The following is a 20,278-nucleotide window of genomic DNA, read 5'->3' as shown; positions in this document are numbered from 1 at the left end:
CATGTTCATTGTAGCATTATTCACGAATAACCAAGATGTGGAAATGACTCAAGTGTCCATCAACAGATGAATGGATAAAAAAGATATGATAAACATACTCACAGATAAATACATATAATACACACACACACACACACACACACATATGTATATAGTGGAGCATTATTCAGCCATGAGAAAGAAGAAAATTCTGACATTTTCAACAATATGAGGACATTGTGGACATCATGCTAAGTGAAATACTAGACCAGACATGAAAGTCGAATGTTTCATAACATAATAAGTGTAATTTAGATGTTTAAAAGTCAAATTCATATACTAGAAAAGTGCTTTTTTCAGGGGCTGGAGGGTGGGTGAAAGAGGGGGAGGGTGGCATACGGGCACAAACTTTCAGTGACAAGGAATAAGATCCAAAGATGTAATGTAAAGCGTAGTGATTATAGTTCACAATACTGTACTGTGTAGCTGAATATTTTCTATGAGAGTCACATTTAAAAGTTCTAATACAAACAAATGATGAACATGTCAATTATCCAGATGAGGGGGATCCTTTCCCAATGTCTGTGTGTGCGCTTGGTCACATCTGACTCTGCAACCCCAGAAACTGTAGAGCACAAGGCTCCTCCGTCCGTGGAACTTTCCAAATAAGAATGCTGGAGTGGGTTGCTATTTCCTACCGCAGGCACCTTCCCGACCCACGGTTCGAACCCGTGTCTCTTGTGTTTCCTGCATCGGCAGGTGGATTCTTTACCGCTCACTGCCTGGGGAGCCCATGCATCAGATCACTATGATGCACACTTTAAATATCTTATAATTTTATGCACAAACTAATCCTCAGTAAAACTGAAATTAAAAATAAGATAAATAGAAGGCACGCAAAAAAGATACAATTTAAAAATATACATACATAAACACATATATACATTTAAAAAATGTCAAAAGTAGGTTTACCCCAATACTGTTCTGCTGTCATATTTCAATAAATCAATGAAATGACAAAATAGAAATATGCTTCCAGACTCGACTACAAATAAATACAAAGGGATATAGAATAGAATCTTAATTAAATTTTACTTCCTAATACTTATTATAGTAGCTGCTATTTGATATAAACTTCTTACATATATGATTGAATTTAAGGAACATTAAGTAGCAACTATCAACTTGTAGAAATATTCAGGGGGTAGAAGGAACATATGCAATCTTCCTCCATCCTCAAATTCATTCAATAAAGCAACATGTAATGGCACAAAAAAGTTAAAATGAAGCAGTCAACTCTTAGTTAAGTATGAAAAATTGACTGGGAAAAACACATTCCCTTCTGTTCCCTTTGGAGGCTGTCCTTGAAATATAATAACAGTCTGGCATGCTTTACACACTTTAAGGGAGCATTGGCAATTCAGAAAAAATTGATCTCTGTATCTGGCATTTAAGATTACCCTCATGAACATCCTGTTAGGTAATGTAAGTAGAGATATGAATATAATATTGCTCCAATCTAGGGGAGAGAAAGACACATAAATATCTCTTTAAATAGTATATTCTATAATAAAAGTGTGATTATGGTGATGTAGAAGATTTACAAGATAAATTAACCAACAAACTTAAGATTGCTACATAGACACTGAAATTTGCCAGTCTCAAATAAATGATTCATTTTATAATGAGCACATAAAATTTGGTAATTAAACAGATAACTTGGAAAAAAATAATTCACACATGAAAATATTAGGCAATGTGCAGAAATATGAACAATAAAGGAAAACTCTCCACAATTAAATTTGCATAAAAGCAAATAAATAAATAATCACAATATTCAACATTTGCCAGAATGTGAAAAATAAATATTTATGCATTGCTGGTGGCAGTACACATTCATAATTTTTTTTTGGATGACAATTTAGCAGTATTTTTTTAATAATAAAATCACTCAGATCTCTTATTCTAGAATCACAATTTGGGGAACATAGTCTATAAATATAGATTTTAATGCTAAGTTAAATAAGCCTGTGGAAATTTCTAAAGTAACCATTCAAAGTTTCTAAAGTAACTATTCAAAGAATATCGATCAAGTACTTAACTTCCAAAGCACTAAAGGAACAATAAAGGAAAATGAAATATAATTCAAAAGTCAACTCAAAAGAAGGCAAATGAAATAGAGGGGAAAAATGAATATAGAAAAGTCTAAACGAAGAAAGAACAAAATAGAACGTCAGAACAAATACATATGTAATCAAAGTGAATAAATTAAAATTTATGAATTAATGTCAGAAAAGCCTTATTAAAACAAAATCCAGTTACACACCACACCCAAGAAGTATAGTGGCAAAAAGGCAAAGGGAGATAAGAAAAAAGATACAGGCGCAATGGAAAATGCCAAGAGGAGCTCTAGTTCATATGTGTGTGTGCGCGTGTGTGTGCGTGTGTGTGTGTATGCGTGTGCGTGCGTGTGCGTGTGTGTGTGTGTGTGTGTGTGTGTGTGTGCTAAGTTGCTTCAGCTGTGTCCGACTCTGTGCGATCCTATGGACTGCAGCCCGCCAGGCTCCTCTGTCCATGGGATTCTCCAGGCAAGAATTCTGGAGTGGGCCGCCATGCCCTCCTCCAGGGGATCTTCCCGAACCAAGGAGCGAACCCGCGTCTCCTCAAGTCTGTTGCGTTGGCAGGCAGGGTTTTTTTTTTACCACTAATGCTACCTGGGAAGTCCAAGCTGGTATAGCTAGACAAAAGCTTTACAGATGGGCTTCAAGAGAAAAATGTGCAACTAGAAATAGTGTCACTAAGTAAAGAAATGTCATTTCTAAATGTGTTAAGTACCTAATACATCCTTGTAAATAAAATTGTAAAGAATTCTGAGGGAAAGGTAACCAGAAACAGCAGCATAGTGACTAGTTCTAGAATGAAAGGCAGGCGGCAGCAGTGTTTACACTGGCATTTGAAGATAAACAGTGATGCCTCTGGTTTTATTATCCTTTATAAATTGAACATATATGTTAGCTAAATATATTCATTTTATATACATTTCATAAAATTAGCATTATAATATAATTCACAGTTAAACAAATTTCAAGGTTTATGTAATAGTTTCTGAGTTGTGTTAGAAAGGTAGAATTTTTGTCATATTCTTGAAAATATTTTCAACCACCTTCTTACTCAACACAAATTATGAAATATAAGTTTAATACTAGATATGAGAATACAGATGAGTGACATATCTATTATTAACTAGTTAATGAACAGAGAGCTTTTAGAGTGTGAATATACCTTCTGCCATTAACTTGCTTGGAAATTTAAATTTATGTCACACAATACAGAAACCAGAGGTTAAAGGAGATGAAGAGCTTCCAAAGCATAAAATAAAAGCCCAGAGTTGAATGAGTCCCACAAGCTTGTGTTGTAAATTTTCTAGTTTAAAAAACATCCACATAGCCTTTTACCCACACCTAAGGTTTAAATTCCTACTAAAGATAGAACAAACCAAACTACTCCAATTGAGATATACAAGATGGTGAATGTAGAAATGATTCTTCAGAAAAGAAATCAAAAGCTGAAGTACAAATATTTAAGTTTTTAATAATTAGTATTTTTAATTTTTCCTGAAAGCATTTACTTGCAGATATAAAATAAAGATATAATCAATTCTTTATAATGGCATTTTTCTCTTTTCGGTGGAAGGCAAAAGGCTCTTTAAAGTGCAATTTTGCTTGAGATATATAATCAATCATATTTAATTGATTTAATTATATTTAATATTATTCAGCGACAAATACTTAGACTGAATAGGTATATTTATTCACTTTGCTTCCACTGAGAAGACTAAGAAATATAAAGGACCAGAGAGTCTATGAACCTGTAACTACATATAAACACTGTTTAACCCTGTTTTATGGGGAGCGGTAGCTTCGCACTGTACATTACTGAATACTTTATTAAATGTTGAATGGGTTCGGTGATGAATTAACACAATTTAAGCAAGGGTTAAAGGTGGTAGTACACTAACTCCATAGAATGTCACTATAAGCACTTTCTATTTAGGATTATTACTTTTTTACTTATTTGTCAGATATGTGGACTGTGACCTCTGTTCTGAGTTCAGTGTAGTAAAATCTTCTAAAGGACAAAAAATAGTAGAAAACTCTAACAGAGTAGTATAAAGTATATTATGGTCCCTCAGTAATTATGTTATAATTCTGCTGGAGAAAGCAGTTCTATTACAGTTCTTATTTTCAGACACTTCTTTTAACTGTCTGGAAAAAAGAAAACTATTCTTATTAGCTAGAATTTTTGCTTTTGGCATGTGCTCAAAAATAACTAATATTTCCTGACCATTTTTAAAGAAGAGAGAACACATACACACTCATACACACATCTGTATCTACACACACACACCCATATGTGACAGACACACATATATCTTTATGCTATGACAATCTTCTTTAAAACACCAGTCTTGTCCTTTTCATTCGTAGAAGCACAAGAACTTACTAGTTTGCTAAATCTGAAAAGGAATCTCAAGAGTTCAAATGGAGATCCTAGACAAAAGTGTGAGGGTTAGTAGGATTCTCATTTTATTTTTGGAGAAAGATTCATGACATATGAATTCATTCATGACATATTCATATAGTACAAGTCAACCTCATTTTGAATTAAAAAAAATTGCTTCAAATTTACTCACTGAGTAAATTAGCACAGAATCAGTTCACATACCTTCTCATTTGCAATAAATTTTTCAAGAATCCTGATGGGCCAAAACATACTATAAATAACGAGAATCTTCACTTGTACTATGACAATTATATTTGACTTTCATACTGCTTTTGGTCAAAAATACTAAATGGTACTTGCATGCTCCTAACTAGAACATAATACCAAGGACTTCCTTACTTATCTGCCAGAATGTTTCCCTCCTAAACAATGTGCTGGTTACCTTTTAGAGCACAAATAAAATTTCCATTTTACCTCTGAGGTAAAGTATGTTCATTCAGAACACAGAGATGGCTTTGAGGATCTTTTTCAGTGTGGTAAGTCTATGGAACACCTATAATTCTCTAAGATTATATTTGCAAAGATCCTATCAATGCTATCCTTTATGGGAACCCACTAACAAGGTATCTTGTTCATTGGCTAACTCATGCCAAAGCTATTTATAAGTAACAATAATTAATGGATTTTGGCATTATTTTACATAACAGTAGTGCCATTTCCTAAGAATTGGATTAATAATGGATGTTATTGCAGTAGTTGATTATATTATTTTCCCAGACTCTGCCTAACTAACCAAACAGCAATAGTGGCCACCATAATTCAGCTACTTGGTAAAATACATCAAAAGATTGAAACTACTAAAGAAAATCAATATTTTTTTAAAAATCTTCATCTTTTACAAAGTTAACACATGGCAGCAGCGAGTCAAATTTATTAAACTTGGCAAAGAATCTTGTCAAATATCTAAGAACTACAGGCATCTGTGAAATGCTAGAATTTGCCTATTCCTATAGGCATCTATGAAATAATTTAAAAAGCAGGGAATTTTGGCATCATAACTGCAGAGAATCTGATTGATTTACTTAAGACAAGTTATACAACTTTCCTGAGTTCTGCTTTTACTCATTTATAAAATTCGATAATAATACATAGGACTAAATGAGAAAAATAAATGAGATAATGCATATAAATTAGGGGTCAAATACTAGGCCTTTGTCAGTAACTTAACTGACAACAAAGATGAAGAATTTAGTTTCTTAAGAATGGATGAAATAGAATAAGAAAGTATTAGAAAATCTTAAACTTGGAAGCCTGTCTGTGATGATTAATGAAGAAAAATCCTCTCTCCAAAAAAGGTTGAAAAGGAAAAAAATCTTATGGGGAGAGATTATAAGTATATATTAGATGAAAATAAAAATAAAAATGACACAAATCTCTAATGTAGGGGATGAGGCAAATAAAACTTAAAGAGGAAATAAAATTTGGAGTAAGTTATTGTCCCCAAACAACTGGAAGATAACATCAATTGAATTAATTTCCTAAATATAAACAGATGTTTGACATATTTTCCAAAAGTTTACCTCATATATCGGTTCCTTGTGTTAAGGTAACTAAACTGGTTCTATAGATACATGTAAAATTATATCTCATTTCTTCTCACCTGTGTTTTATATTTTAAGATAGTCATTTAATACTCTGAAGCAAAAAATGGGTAGGACTAATGTAGATATAAGAGTTCAACCGACTGATATACGTGAAGTACTTGGGATACATGCAAAGTAAATCTGCAGATAGAAGTATCACAGGTAAACAGCATCTTGATTAAGACGTAATTTGCTATTCAGTTGATAGTACAACCAGTGGCTTGTGACTAAGCCTGGTGTAATTCTCAGCATTGGGATTAATACTGAGGAACCGCATCGCAGCACAGAAGATGGTTCCTCCACAAAAAGTGACTCTGCTGTAGCTTTAAACACCAACACGAAGCCACCACTTACAGGTTTGATAGCTGAACCTGATGGCCAGTGCTAAGCAGAGAGCATCAAGGATGCTAAAGCTGCTCATGGCTGTTTTTGGGAAACTAATGGCAGTGAACGTACATCTTAACAAGTATGAGAAATATTTATTTTCTCAAGTGAATATAATTTCTCTTTGTGATCGAATTTAACTTCAGAAACTCATCCACAGGTGGGAAAATTACCTTGTTGTTAATTTGTTGAATAAGACTAGTTATGTTGAATATTTGATTTGAATTTGAGTATCTTCATTCGTTTACACATTTATTCAACAAATTTTGATTGAGTCTATTATATATCTGGCTTCAAGAATGCCAATGATAAAGAAAAAGAAGCAGGTTGTTTTAATTTTTCATTTAGGTATTGAGTAAAAACTCAACTTACCAGTCTAGCCAGCAGAATACTTCTTCGACATTTTGATCTCAAGTTACAAGCTCATTTCTATGTGAGACATGTTAAAAGGATAAACTAGATATAATAAGAAAACTAGGTGTGATGTTTTATTAATTAGCATGTAATATATATTAAATATGAGAAAATAAAAATATGTAAAATGACTTGGATGTAAAATACATAAAAGATCTGACTAAAGTAGCCACATACTGAATTTAGTCACCAGATCACATAGCATTGATGAGATTTATTATTTAACTAATTATACTATGAGACCAACCCAACTCAAAAATACAAAGAGAAGTGGCATTGTTATCTTCTATGTGAGAGAAGCAGCAAAAAAATGCCCTTCTTTGAAGATAGGGTATCACTAGATTTGAGTAACTTTGGTGCATTAGGTCATAAACAATGTCACTGAAGAGCTCAATACCCAGTTTTGGAGAACAGGTATGTAACATGTTCTTAAAGTATGCTGTCTCATATATAAGAATAGACAGTATACCTTAAGTAACTGAATAAGTTGTGTAGATAATTACTAAACAGATATGAATGAACAGAGAATCCATGAAGAGGTAAATATAGTAATTTAGTCTTAAAAGCTGAGGTATTGAACTTTTAATCCTAGGAAGGTATTTAAATAAGAATCAAAAACTGAATATGACAGATAGAATCACTCTAACATAATCTCCAAGAGAAGTGCTGTTTAAAAACAAGAGAAGAAGAGAAAAGATGAATTAAAAATTTAAAAAGCCAGAGACAGTTTTGTATGTTATAGGAAATAGATACTAGGAATGAATAGGGCTTTGCAATAAGATGGATTTGGATTTATATCTAAAGAATTTGAGATGCTCTACCACCAATTAGGAATATGGGTTAACTTAAGACTCAAAACAAATAAGTCGGCAGGTCATGAGAGATTTAAAAGGTAAGCCTTTTGAGAATAAGACTATGCTAAAACTTTGGGATGTCCACAGTCAGGAGCCAGGAGAAGAAAGACCCAGCAAGTTTTACAGTGGTGTCAGAGAAAAGGAGGGCTAAAGTTTAGTTCTTCAGGGGACTGTGGAATAGTCACCAGAAAGGAAGCAGGAATACCGCAGTGGAGAACTGTGCTTGCGTGCTCAGTAGCTCAAATGTGTCTGACTCTTTGCGACCCCGCGGACTGTAGCCCCCCAGGCTCCTCCATCTATGGGATTCTCCAGGCAAGAACACTGCCATTTCCTTCTCCAGGGGATCTTCCCAACCCAGGGATTAAACATACAACCCCTGCACTGGCAGGCAGATTCTTTACCACTGAGCCACCGGGAAGTACCCAAGGACTTGTCAGCAATAGAATTAAAGGACAGAGAAAACTCTAAGCTGGTTATAAGTCAGCTTCTGCTGGAGACAAAAAGGTGCACATAATCACAGTAATTTAGTGCCGTTCACATCAGCTTGTATAAATGCTTAATTAAAATAAAATGACATACAGCGCGTGTGTGCATGTGTATATCTTTATGTACATGCACACATTTTCTTGCCAGAAATCTTAGGGGAAAGAAGAGACAGAAAATGAGGGAAATAACAAAAATGTGTACTTTGCTAGCTAGAATGTTTTAGAACCAGTATGTCAGTCATCTGTCCTTCTAGCCCCAATACAAATATTTGCTGGAGAAACCTGATCAGAGAAACAGCTCACTGTAACTCAGCTGGAACCCTACTCAGAGGAGTCAGAAGCGGCTGCTGCGAGGGGCGGAGAAGGGATGCTGTCCCAGCACAGCCTCCACTCTGGCCTTGAAGACACGGCTCCGGGCCTTCTTTCCTGCAGCAAGGCTGAAGTCCTGCCCTGTCACTACTTTTGTGACTGCCAAGGGCAAGGCGAAGCCAGAGGCCGTCCTGCAGCTTCTACAGAAACACAGAGGCGATGAGCCCTTGTGGAGCACTTTTCGCAACTGCTGTGTACTAAACCTGGATTGTCCCCTTTCCTCCTTAATAATACACTGTGTGGTGGCTGGGATTAGAGGAGGAAATTGAGTTTAAAGAAGTTTATGTAATGTCCAAGAGAAATAGTCCAAGGCAGAGCTGAAATCCAAAATCAAGTTTCTCTGTCTTATTAAATGTCCTTTTCAAAGACTTATTTCAATGACATGAATTTCAGAGCCCCTTCCAGGCACAAGAGGAAGGCGGCAGCAATAACAGAGTAACCATTTGTAAACTGCAGTGCTTAACTCTCTCTTTTCCAAGGCTTTAGGTCCAGCACTCGATTAATTATGTAAGTTAACAAGTGTCATAGACTGTCATTATTTCCTAACATTTCTAAAATTTTAGAGTCCTTACAAATTACTCTTGCTTTCAGTGGGTTAAAAGACCTTTTCTAAGGACAAGCCAGAATAGCTGCATAAATGTTAGAATGTATGAGTCCTTTTGAGATAACACCTCCTCCACTGGGAAGTTTATATGTCATGCTAGTAGCCTGTAACCGCATATAAATATATCGCAAAGAAAACACTTAGAGGTAACAACATTTAGATAACACCTCGGCCATCCTAGGATAAAGGAAAAACAAATGTCCAAATTGCATTTTATAATTTAGAACTCTCCCTCACATGAATTTAAAATCTCAGATTTTATATCTCTGTCTTCATAAAGCTAAGAGCAATTAGATTTCGAACATCGCCATAAACAGAGACAGATTTTGTTACTGAGATACCTGAAATTTGATACTTGATAACAACAGACAAGCAATCCAGTAGCTACACAGACACCACTGATCAATAAGCCAAGTGTATTATAAAGCAGTAGAGCATCAGTGTTAAGAGATCCAGACTAGCAGTCATGAGATGCTCTATCCATCCCACTGGGGAAAACCAGCGCTCACTCAACAAGCTGGCACAGGGTCAGAGGTTCATGCTAAAGCAACAGAGGTATCTTTAAATAGAACATAATAAACTCAACATCACTGAAGCTCTAACATTTTGGATGAGGGTAGTACATTAGATGGTACTGTATGTCTTTCTTATGTACATATTTATGTATGTATTGGTTTGTTTTAAATGCTGATACATATTTGAGTAACAATAATTATTTGCATAAATGTAAAGGTAAAGCAAGTTTGTCTGTGTCCAGCTGATAACGGATTTAATTTATACTAATTTACAGAGTTGACATTAAAACTTCTGGAGCTAGATGCTACTCAGTCCTGAAACAGTAGGCTGGAGCTGCCATAACAGAATACCACAGACTATGTGGTTTAAACAGAAGAAATTTATTTTCTCCCGACTCTAGAGACTGCTAGGCTAGGATCAAGGTTCCAGCAAAGTTGGTTTCTGTGATACTTTTGACTTATAGAAGGTTGCCTTTTCACCATGTCATCACATGACCTTTCCTCTTTTTAGATGTACTTGTGGTATCTCTTCTACTCCTTATAAGGATACTGGTCCTATTTAATTAGGGCCCCACCCTTATGATCTCAATTAACTATTTAAAGGCTCTATCTCCAATATAGTTACATTGGGTATTAGAGCTTAAACATATGGATTTTGAAGGAACAGAATTCAGTCTCTAAGAGACATCTTCTGGTCTTTCGGTTTAAATCTCCTTTATTACTGCTTGATGCTTTCTCTTTAACTTTTCAGTTCAAATACAGATGGAAAGGTACTTATAGCAGCAGACACCAGTGGTACAGATAAAAAATGAGAAAAAAAATTTCGTTTTGTTTTTCTCTCTGCAGGTTTCCCTTTTTCCAATTGCATAAATTATTATAATTACTCTCCTTTTATTAGATAACCAACAAATAATTATTTACTAATTTATAATATTTGTATAAAAACAATCCCCTATAATTTTGAAACCTGTCCTTAGACACAGCTAGCCCTCTTTGAAGGGGAGTACGACCCTTTCCACAGAATGAAAGACTTTAAATAACATTAAACAAAGCATATGAAGATTATTAAGCTATGATGGGGTACTCTGCAATTACAAACAATTTCACTTAATTATACGCTGCTCTGACACTCAATAGAAAATGCAGATGAACCATTTAATGCTTGGGTAAGTAAGACCAAATTTGAATATTCCCACTAAAGACGCCACTGGTATTTGCTATTAGCTCCTTGTTTGGGTCTTGTTGTCTTCCTCACCTTTGGCATAACCTTATTATTAGAACAGAAATACTGGCTTCAGACTTTAAACACTGCAAAGCAGTCAAGAGAGAAAACTAGAACATCATTCAAATAATCATTTTTGAATTGTAAGCTTAACCTGACTGACATTACTAGAGTCAGGCCAATAGAGTTTTGCTCCAAGATGCTTTCTTTAATACAAAGTCCACATATGATAACTTATACATTCTTAATTATGAAATGAAAACATGGGAAGCATTGGCCTGATTAAGACAAATGTATGATCATGGAAAGAAACAAATCCAAATTAAGACTTTTTTTTTTTTCTTTAATGTCTCCTTTTAAGAGTTGCCTTTAGAAAGAGTCAAACCAGCATATTTTACTGGGTCTCTGCTGTCTCAAAGTCAGGACAATTTGGAAGGAAAAACAGTCTCAGGATGATTTATGTTCAAGTGCAAACACACACACACACACGTGCACACACATGAAAACACATACACACTCACACTTCCCTGGAGAAGAATTATTAAAATATTTGATTTTCCACTTTAATTTTACTTTATACACATATATTTAGTTCAATTCCAATATGTTGTTTTCCTTGGAGTGTTTTTTGTTTTCTTTTCTTCTCTTAGCTGGCCATACCTCTATTTTTGAAAAGTCACTAAGGGTATAGTTTTAGAAATCCACATTGGAAAATAAATACTAGTTTTATTTACAAAATCTTTTCATCAAAGTTAAGCAGCAGAACTGAATCATGTTGATATTCCAAACATATTTTTGAAGAATGATTATATCATACATATATTCTTAGAAATATTATTAATAGAAAGCAAACATGAAGGTCTCAGTTCAGTTCAGTCACTCGGTAGTGTCTGACTCTTTGTGACCTCGTGGACTGCAGCAGGCCAGGCTTCCGGGTCCATCACCAGTTCCTGGAGCTTGCTCAAACTCCCATCCAGTCGGTGATGCCATCCAGCTATCTCATACTTTGTTGTCCCCTTCTCGTTCTGCCTTAAATCTTTCCCAGCATCAAGGTCTTTTCCAATTACTCATTCTTCACAACAGGTGGTCAAAGTATTGGAGCTTCAGCTTTAGCATCAGTCCTTCCAATGAATATTCAGGACTGATTTCCTTTAGGATTGACTGGATTGATCCCTTGCAGTCCAAAGGACTCCCAAGAGTCTTCTCCAACACCACAGTTCAAAAGCATCAACTCTTTGGCCCTTAACCTTCTTTATGGTCCAACTCTCACATCCATACATGACTAAAGGAAAAACCGTAGCTTTGACTAGATGGACCTTTGTCGGCAAAGTAATGTCTCTCCTTTTTAATATGCTGTCTAGGTTTGCCATAGCTTTTCTTCCAAGGAGCAAATGTCTTTTAATTTCATGGCTGCAGTCACCATCTGCAGTGATTTTGAAGCCCCCCAAAATAAAGTCTTTCCCTGTCTATTTGCCATGAAGTGATGGGACCAGATGCCATGATCTTAGTTTCCTGAATGTTGAGTTTTAAACCAACTTTTTCACTCTCCTCTTTCACTTTCATCAAGAGACTTTTTAGCTTCTCTTCGCTTTCTGCTATAAGGCTTGTGTCATCTGCATATCAGAGGTTATTGATATTTCTCCTGGCAATCACAAAGGTCTAGTCTTTGTTTTTCATATGATGCCATCTTTACAGATTAGGTTGACAAATTCACCTCATCTCCCTTCCTTCTACTGCTTACTGTCAATATAAGACTGAATGACAAGTTGGTATTAATCAAATCTGAAAGATTCTGCTAATTAAAAAAAGCACCATCAAGAAATAAACAGGTATAGAGGAAGAAAAGATAGCTCTTTCCTCCACACTTTTAAGTTCTCAAATAAGATCCCTGTAACAAAAGGCAGATAAGCAAGAAAAAGCAAACACATTTATTTAAGTTTTACATAATAAGAAACTTCATAATGAAATGAAGACTCAAAGAAACTGTTTAACATTTTCTATGCAGTCTGGGCTTCCTCACAACATGGTGGCTGGTTCCAAGGTCAAGTGTCCTAGGACGATCCAAGCAGAAATCATATGCATATAATGATTTAGCTGCAGAAGTCAGTTGCATCACCTCACCATATTCTACTAATCAAGACATCTACAGCCCATCCAGTTTCAAAGGTAGGTAATAAAGACCCTCCACCACTTGGTGATGGCCAGGGAAGCCCATGTGCTGCAGTTCTTGAGGTCACAAAGAGTCAGACACCAATGAGCGACTGAACTGAACTGAACTGAACCCCTTGATGAAGGCATGTCAATCTCGAATTTGGAGAAAAGTGTCTGTGTGTGCCAAGTCACTTCAGTTGTGCCTAACTCTTTGAGACCCCATGGACTGTAGCCCTCCAGGCTCCTCTGTCCATGGGATTCTCCAGGCAAGAAGACTGGAGTGGGTTGCCATGCCCTTCTCTAGGGTGTCTTCCTGACCCAGGGATCGAATCCATGTCTCTTAGGTCTCCTGCATTGGTAGGCAGCTTCTTTACCACTATCACCACATAGGAAGCCCTGAGAAAAGTATATTGGATGAGATACATACACACGCACTTATTTGAAGAAACAGTCTTCCACGGACATCACATAAATCACAGATTCCCTAGTATGAATTTTACAAAGCAATCTTCACATTAAACACATGTAAGGAAAAGAACTGAAAGGAAGTACAGGGCCTCTAAAGAAGAACAGGTAAATGAAAGACCAGCTTCACTCACTTTTGGCCAGCCCTCCAAAAGCAGGTAGGTGAGAATACACCGTTAAAATGTTAACATCTCAAAATAAAGTGCAATTTCAATATAGAAAAATTACATATATTTGTTAAACACTTTCATTTAAATACAGTTACTTTCTTTGAATCATAATAACTGTCATTTATTGAATGATTATTGAGCTTTCAAAGTGATGAGAATTTCGCATGAAATGCACTCATTATATTTTGTCCTTAAGACTCTATGATATAGGCTTATTTTAATCCCCATCTTATGGGTGAGAAAAGCAAGCAGAAAAAGGTTGAGTGATTTCTCCAAGCTCACACAGCTTGTTAATTCAAGGCTGGGATCTTGACCTTTAAGTATACTGTAACTATTCCACTTTCCATGTTTTCTTTTTAACTCTAGTTTTCCTTATGCACATGGTTAAGTTGTAAAGACCCAATAGAAGAACGTACGTTCGGATCCTAAAAGCACACATGCCATAAACTCCAGCATCTTTAAATTTGTCCATGAGTAAACTTGAGCTCAGCTTTTTGTCTCTATCCAACTTCCACTTAAAGTTTCTGAAGAAAAGAGGATGAAATAAACACGAGACAGAAAATGAAAACCTAAAAACTCTTCAGGCAAAGTATTAAATCCAGGAAGAGAGGGACACAGCTAGGTGTCCAGTGGCTAAGACTCCATGCTTAGAATGCACTCCCTGGCTGGGGAACTATAATTCCACATGTGACATGGCCAATAAATGGATACATAATAAAACTACTATTGCAGAAATATAAGCTCAATATAAAAAATCATTCCCCACCCATAGCAACAAAGAGAAATTTTCATTTTAATAAATTACATATATATATATATAATAACATTAAAATATAAAGTCACTGGAAAAATATGGAAAAAAGTTTATAAGACCTTTTGGAGGAGATTTTTAAACATTATTGAGTAACATTAAGAATTAAATAAACAAAAAGTAGATGGGTAAGAATATTCAAAATCATAACCGTGTCATTCACGTAACATTGGCCCACAGAGACAATTCGATTCCCACCAAGATACCAATAGAGTTTGGAACGTATCTGTAAAAGTTTCTTTTAAAACTTGTGTGGGAAAGCAAAGGCTAGAAATAGTTAAAATACTAAAATTCTTTTAAAAAATTAAAGATGCAACAAACTGCCCTATTAAATATTGTTTTAGTTATTAACTGCCTTGTAGAAAACTATCCCAAATTTCGGCGGCCTAAAACAACATTTATCTATTAATATTAATCTCTTGATTCCATGAATTAGGAATTTGGACAGGGCATAGCTAGTGTATCAGTAAAAGTTCAATCAAAGAAGCAAAACCAGTAGGGTTTATTGCAAAGGTTTATTTATTTCAAGGAACTGGCCCACTACAATTGTGGGGGCTATCTAAGTAAGTCTGAATGGCAGGACATCAGGAACGGAAGATCATATTGAGGTCTAAATTCTATGGAAATAGGCAGAGCTGCTGTCCAAAGGTGGAATTTCTTCTCTTCCTTACAAAACACCCAAGCCTGCTTTTTTAAGGCCATCCAAAAGGCTTCCCTGGTGGCTCAAATATTAAGGAATCTGTCTGCAATGTGGGAAACCTGGGTTCAATCCGTGGCTTGGGAAGATCCCCGGGAGATGGGAATGGCAACCCACTGCAGTATTCTTGCAGGGAGAATTCCATACAGAGGAGCCAGGTGAGCTCTAGTCCATGGCGTTGCAAAGAGTCAGACATGACTGAGTGACTAACACACACAACCAATTTAATAAGGTCCAGAGAAATAACCGGAAATACCTATCCTCATTTAAAGTCAGCTGATTAGGGGCCTTTGCTGCATCTGCCAAAGCCTTCCACAGCGACCCCTAGAAGACTACTTGACCTAAAAAAGAACATAAAGTTGACATATCAAGATGGCATCACAGCTAGGTTTTCTTTCTTGATTCCATGTGGTGTCTGTTGGGTTCATTCAGTGGTACTCAGTTCGATGCTAATTGGTCTGGAGTGCCCAAGATGACTTCACTGGAATGCCTGGGACCTTGGCAGGAATAGCCGGAAGAGTGAATTAAGCTGACCCCTCTCCCTCTCAATGCAGTCTTAAAGGTCTCACCATGTGGCATCTCCAGCAGGCAAGCAGACATCTTACTTGGCGGCACACAGATTCCTAGGGCCTGATTGGAAACTGCCAGATCCTAAAAACCCCAGATCTGGAGTCATACTCCACCGGTCAAAGCAATCACAGGGCGGGACAACTTCTCGTGGAGGGGAATAGATTCTATTCCCATTCTGTCTGATGGGAAATGTGTCAAAACTTTTCTGCCATTTTTAATGGTCCCCAAACATCCAGACGTTTTAAAACAATAGTAGTAAAGAGAATGTGGTATTAGCATATGGACAGAAAATGAGTAAAGGAAAAGAAAAATGCCAGAAACAGACCGGCATGGACATGAAATTTGAAATAAAGTAGATGGCATGGAGGATCGTTAGACAAGAGGTGCGCTAAACAATAAGCAGCTCTGGATAATGATGTGAAAAACTGAGATCGAATCTCTACTTCAAACCACATGGAAAAATCAATTCCACTTGGGTTAAAGACTTAAAGATGAAACAAAAAACTTTCAAACTTTTAGAACAAGTATAAGAGGAAGGTATTTTTTTTGTCAGTTTATGCTTTATTAGAATTGTGTAAATATTTTACTACAGATTTCACAGTGCTTATAACTCATTTTGTGCATTTAAAAATACTAATTAAAGCAAAATTTTCCTTTTTGGGAAAGTACCTTATATTTTCTTCATTAACAGATGAGGAAACCTCAGTAGAGGGTTTAAGACACTTACTAAATTTCCTTCCCTTCAGGGAGAAATAGTTAATGGCTTTCAGATTGATTCTATTTGTCAATTAGAACTTTTATTTCTACAATTAAATCATAGTAAGTAGCAGCAAAGTTTATTTAGTTTAAGGGGACTTGTCCTCTATGTGTTGTGCAGATATATTTCATTTTCTCATACGTCGAGTTTTTATGGCATCACTGACTCGATGCACATGAGTTTGAGCAAGCTCCAGGAGTTGGTGATGGACAGGGAAGCCTCGTGTGCTGCAGGCCATGGGGTTGCAGAGTCAAAGCACGACTGAGCAACTGAACTGAACTGACCCTAAAAAATATGCCTTTCTTAAAAAATAGGGTTTCATTCACATATTCTATTTTTTTCTCATGACAGTTATGATAAATTGCATTTTCTGAGGAAATTGACTATTTCATCTAAGCTATCAAATTAATTAGCAGAAATTAGTTCATAATATCCAGCTACTACTGTTTAAATTTCTGCAGGATATGCAGTGATGACTGCTTTTTCTTTGCTAATGTTGGTAATTTATATTTTTTCTCTTTTCTTCCTTGATTAGTCCTGTCAGTGTTTTCCTAATTTTACTAAATTTTTAAAAGAAACAAATTTTGGCTTTCTTAATTTTCTCTGTTGTTTTAAAATTTCTACTCCTATTGTTATTACGTATTTCTTCCTAATTATTTGGGTTTAATTTATTCTTCCTTTTCTAGCTTCTTAAAGTGGAAACATAAATTACTGATGTTCACCTTTGTTCTCTTCTATTCTAGCCATGTAAAGTTATACATTTGTCTTTTGCTGTGCATATTGTTTTAGTGAATCCAATGAAAGCTTATAAATTGTAAAAAAAAAAAAAATAGGGTTTCAAATACTATCACAATTAAATATTAAACTTCACAAACATTTATACTATGAATAGTTTATATAAGAAAATAAATTTTCAATATCTGAATCCTTTTACAATAATGTTGAACACTCAAATGTGAATTTATCAACTTTGAAGAAAATGCAAAGATTACATTCATTTTGCCTTTGGAAAAAAATAAATAAAAAAATAAAAAATAAAAATAAGAGGAAGATATTTTTATAAACTTTGGGTAAAAAAGAATTTTTCACCGAAATCAGTCAGTTCAGTTCATCCATTCAGTCTTGTCCAACTCTTTGGGACCACATGAACAGCAGCATGCCAGGCCTCCCTGTCTATCACCAACTCCCAGAGTTTACTCAAACTCATGTCCATTGAGTCAGTAATGATATCCAACCATCTCATCCTCTGTTGTCCCCTTCTCCTCTCATCTTCAATCTTTCCCAGCATCAGGGTCTCTTCCAATGAATCAGCTCTTTGCATCAGGTGGCCAAAATATTGGAGTTTCAGCTTCAACATCAATCCTTCCAGTGAATATTCAGGACTGATTTCCTTTAGGATGGACTGGTTGGATCTCCTTGCAGTCCAAGAGACTCTGAAGAGTATTCTCCAACACAACAGTTCAAAAGCATCAATTCTTTGGCCCTCAGCCTTCTTTATGGTCCAACTCTCACATCCATACGTGACTACTGGAAAAACCATAGCTTTGACTAGTGGAACTTCGTTGGCAAAGTAATACCTCTGCTTTCTATTATCTAGAAATTTCTGCTGTCTAGGTTGCTCATAACTTTCCTTCCAAGGAGTAAGCATCTTATAATTTCATGACTGCAATCACCATCTTCAGCAATTTTGGAGCCAAAAAAAAAATAAAGTCTTTCACTCTTTCCATTATTTCCCCAACTATTTGCCATGAAGTGATGGGACCGGATGCCACGATCTTCGTTTTCTGAATGTTGAGTTTACAGCCAACATTTTCACTCTCCTCTTTTACTTTTATCAAGAGGCTCTTTAGTTCTTCTTCACTTTCTGCCATAAGGGTGGTGTCATTTGCGTATCTGAGGTTATTGATATTTTTCCTGGCAATCTTGATTCCCGCTTATGTTTCATCCAGCCCAGCATTTCTCATGATGTACTCTACATATAAGTTAAATAAGCAGGGTGACAATATACAGCCTCAATGTACTCCTTTCCCAATTTGGAACCAGTCTGTTGTTCCATGTCCAGTTCTAACTGTTGTTTCTTAACCTGCATACAGATTTCTCAGGAGGCAAATACAAAGCTCTAATCGTAGAATAAAAAAATCAATTAGACTGCATTTACCTGAGAACTTGTGTTCATCAAAATATTTCATAAAGAATGTGAAAAGATTAGCCAAAAACTAAAAGATGTTTGCAACATGTTCAACAAATAAATAATCAAAATTCAGAATATATTTTTAAATCTCTACAAAATAATAATAAAGGCAAACAATCCAGAAGAAAATGGGCAAAAAGGTATGCATTAGCATTGCACAGAAGAGGAATCATGAGTTGCAAGTAAACAGAAGGAAAGATGGGCTTCCAAGGTGAATCTAGTGGTAAAGAACCCCCCTGTCAATGTAGGAGATGTAAGAGGCACAGGTTTGTTCCCTGGGTGGGGAAGATTCCCCAGAGGAGGGCAAAGATCACCTGGAGGACGGCTTGGCAACCCATTCCAGTACACTTGCCTGGAGAATCCCATGGACAGAGTAGTCTGGTGGGCTATAATCCACGGGGTTGCAGAGAGTCAGACACGACTGAAGCAATTTAGCACATATACATAAAGATAGATGTACATCTTCATTAGTAAGTTAGTAATCACTGAAGTGCTATTAAACACCAAAGTGTCACGTAATTTGACATCTACTAGATTTCCTAAAGTTAGTAAATCTGGAAATAAGTAAATCTAGCAAAGATGTAGAGAAAATGAAAATTCCCATAACCTCTAGTTGTACTGTCAATTTGAACAGTTATTTGGATAAACAATTTAGCAGTCATTTTGTAAATACAAAAGGAAGCATATCCCATGACTGAACAATCTATTCACAGTTATTAGTATAGGCTGGAAGTCTTCAAATTGTGCATATGTAACCCTGGGTACATAAGGAGTTCCTTACAGACACAGATACATTTAAAGGAATAAACTGTTAGATTCCCATCTTCCATGCGAAATATATATATTTTGAAGTGATCTGAGAACATGCCTATATTAGAGCCTAGATATTTCATGAGAATTATTTTTCACCTCTTTTCACAAAATCATCCTTTCTTACACTTTATTTTTTAAAAAATAGCTCTCACTCATCTTTGATTTCACAATGCATTATCCTAAACAGTATAAATTCCAAGGAAGCCAAATTATTGGAACCATTAAAATTACTGGTGACAGAGAATCTTCTTTTAATGATGGGAGCATCCACAATGACTTTTTGATCATATGGCCTTGCATTTTTCCCAGTCTTGTATATAAATGTGTTTCTATCAAGGACAAAGTGGATATTAGAAATAACACCCACCCACCACCACACACACACACACACACACACACACACACTGTATCAGATGGCAATTAATATATAAATATCTATGTGTGTGTGTATATATATATACATATATATATTGCAGAGTGAGAATAGGGTGTCTAATGAATACTTTCACTCAACAGCCTCACCTTCCCATGCCCTACAACTGTGCGAAAAGGTATTGTACCTGAGGAAAAGACCCTTGTTCATGAGAGGAGAGCAAAAAGGGTGAGGGTAAGAAATGTCAAAGACAACAGCACAAGACAAGTTTCCATGTCTTATCACTCTATTTATCATATAACTAAAAT

The 20,278-nt window shown here is 35.8% G+C and overlaps 1 long non-coding RNA gene across 1 annotated transcript; it reads right to left on the bottom strand.

Annotated features, from left to right (window-relative positions):
- Window positions 1-2,515: 2,515 nt before the first annotated feature.
- Window positions 2,516-8,186, bottom strand: LOC122687478. Its single transcript, XR_006339152.1, has 2 exons — window positions 8,145-8,186; window positions 2,516-2,641 (listed from the first exon to the last, which is right to left on the bottom strand). It is a non-coding gene; the product is annotated as an uncharacterized LOC122687478 (long non-coding RNA).
- Window positions 8,187-20,278: the final 12,092 nt, after the last annotated feature.

The sequence above is a fragment of the Cervus elaphus genome, chromosome 31 (assembly GCF_910594005.1).
Source record: "Cervus elaphus chromosome 31, mCerEla1.1, whole genome shotgun sequence".
Classification (NCBI taxonomy): Eukaryota; Metazoa; Chordata; class Mammalia; order Artiodactyla; family Cervidae; genus Cervus; species Cervus elaphus.
The sequence above is the reverse complement of the archived record's forward strand: the minus strand, read 5'-3'. Positions and strand labels throughout refer to the sequence as shown.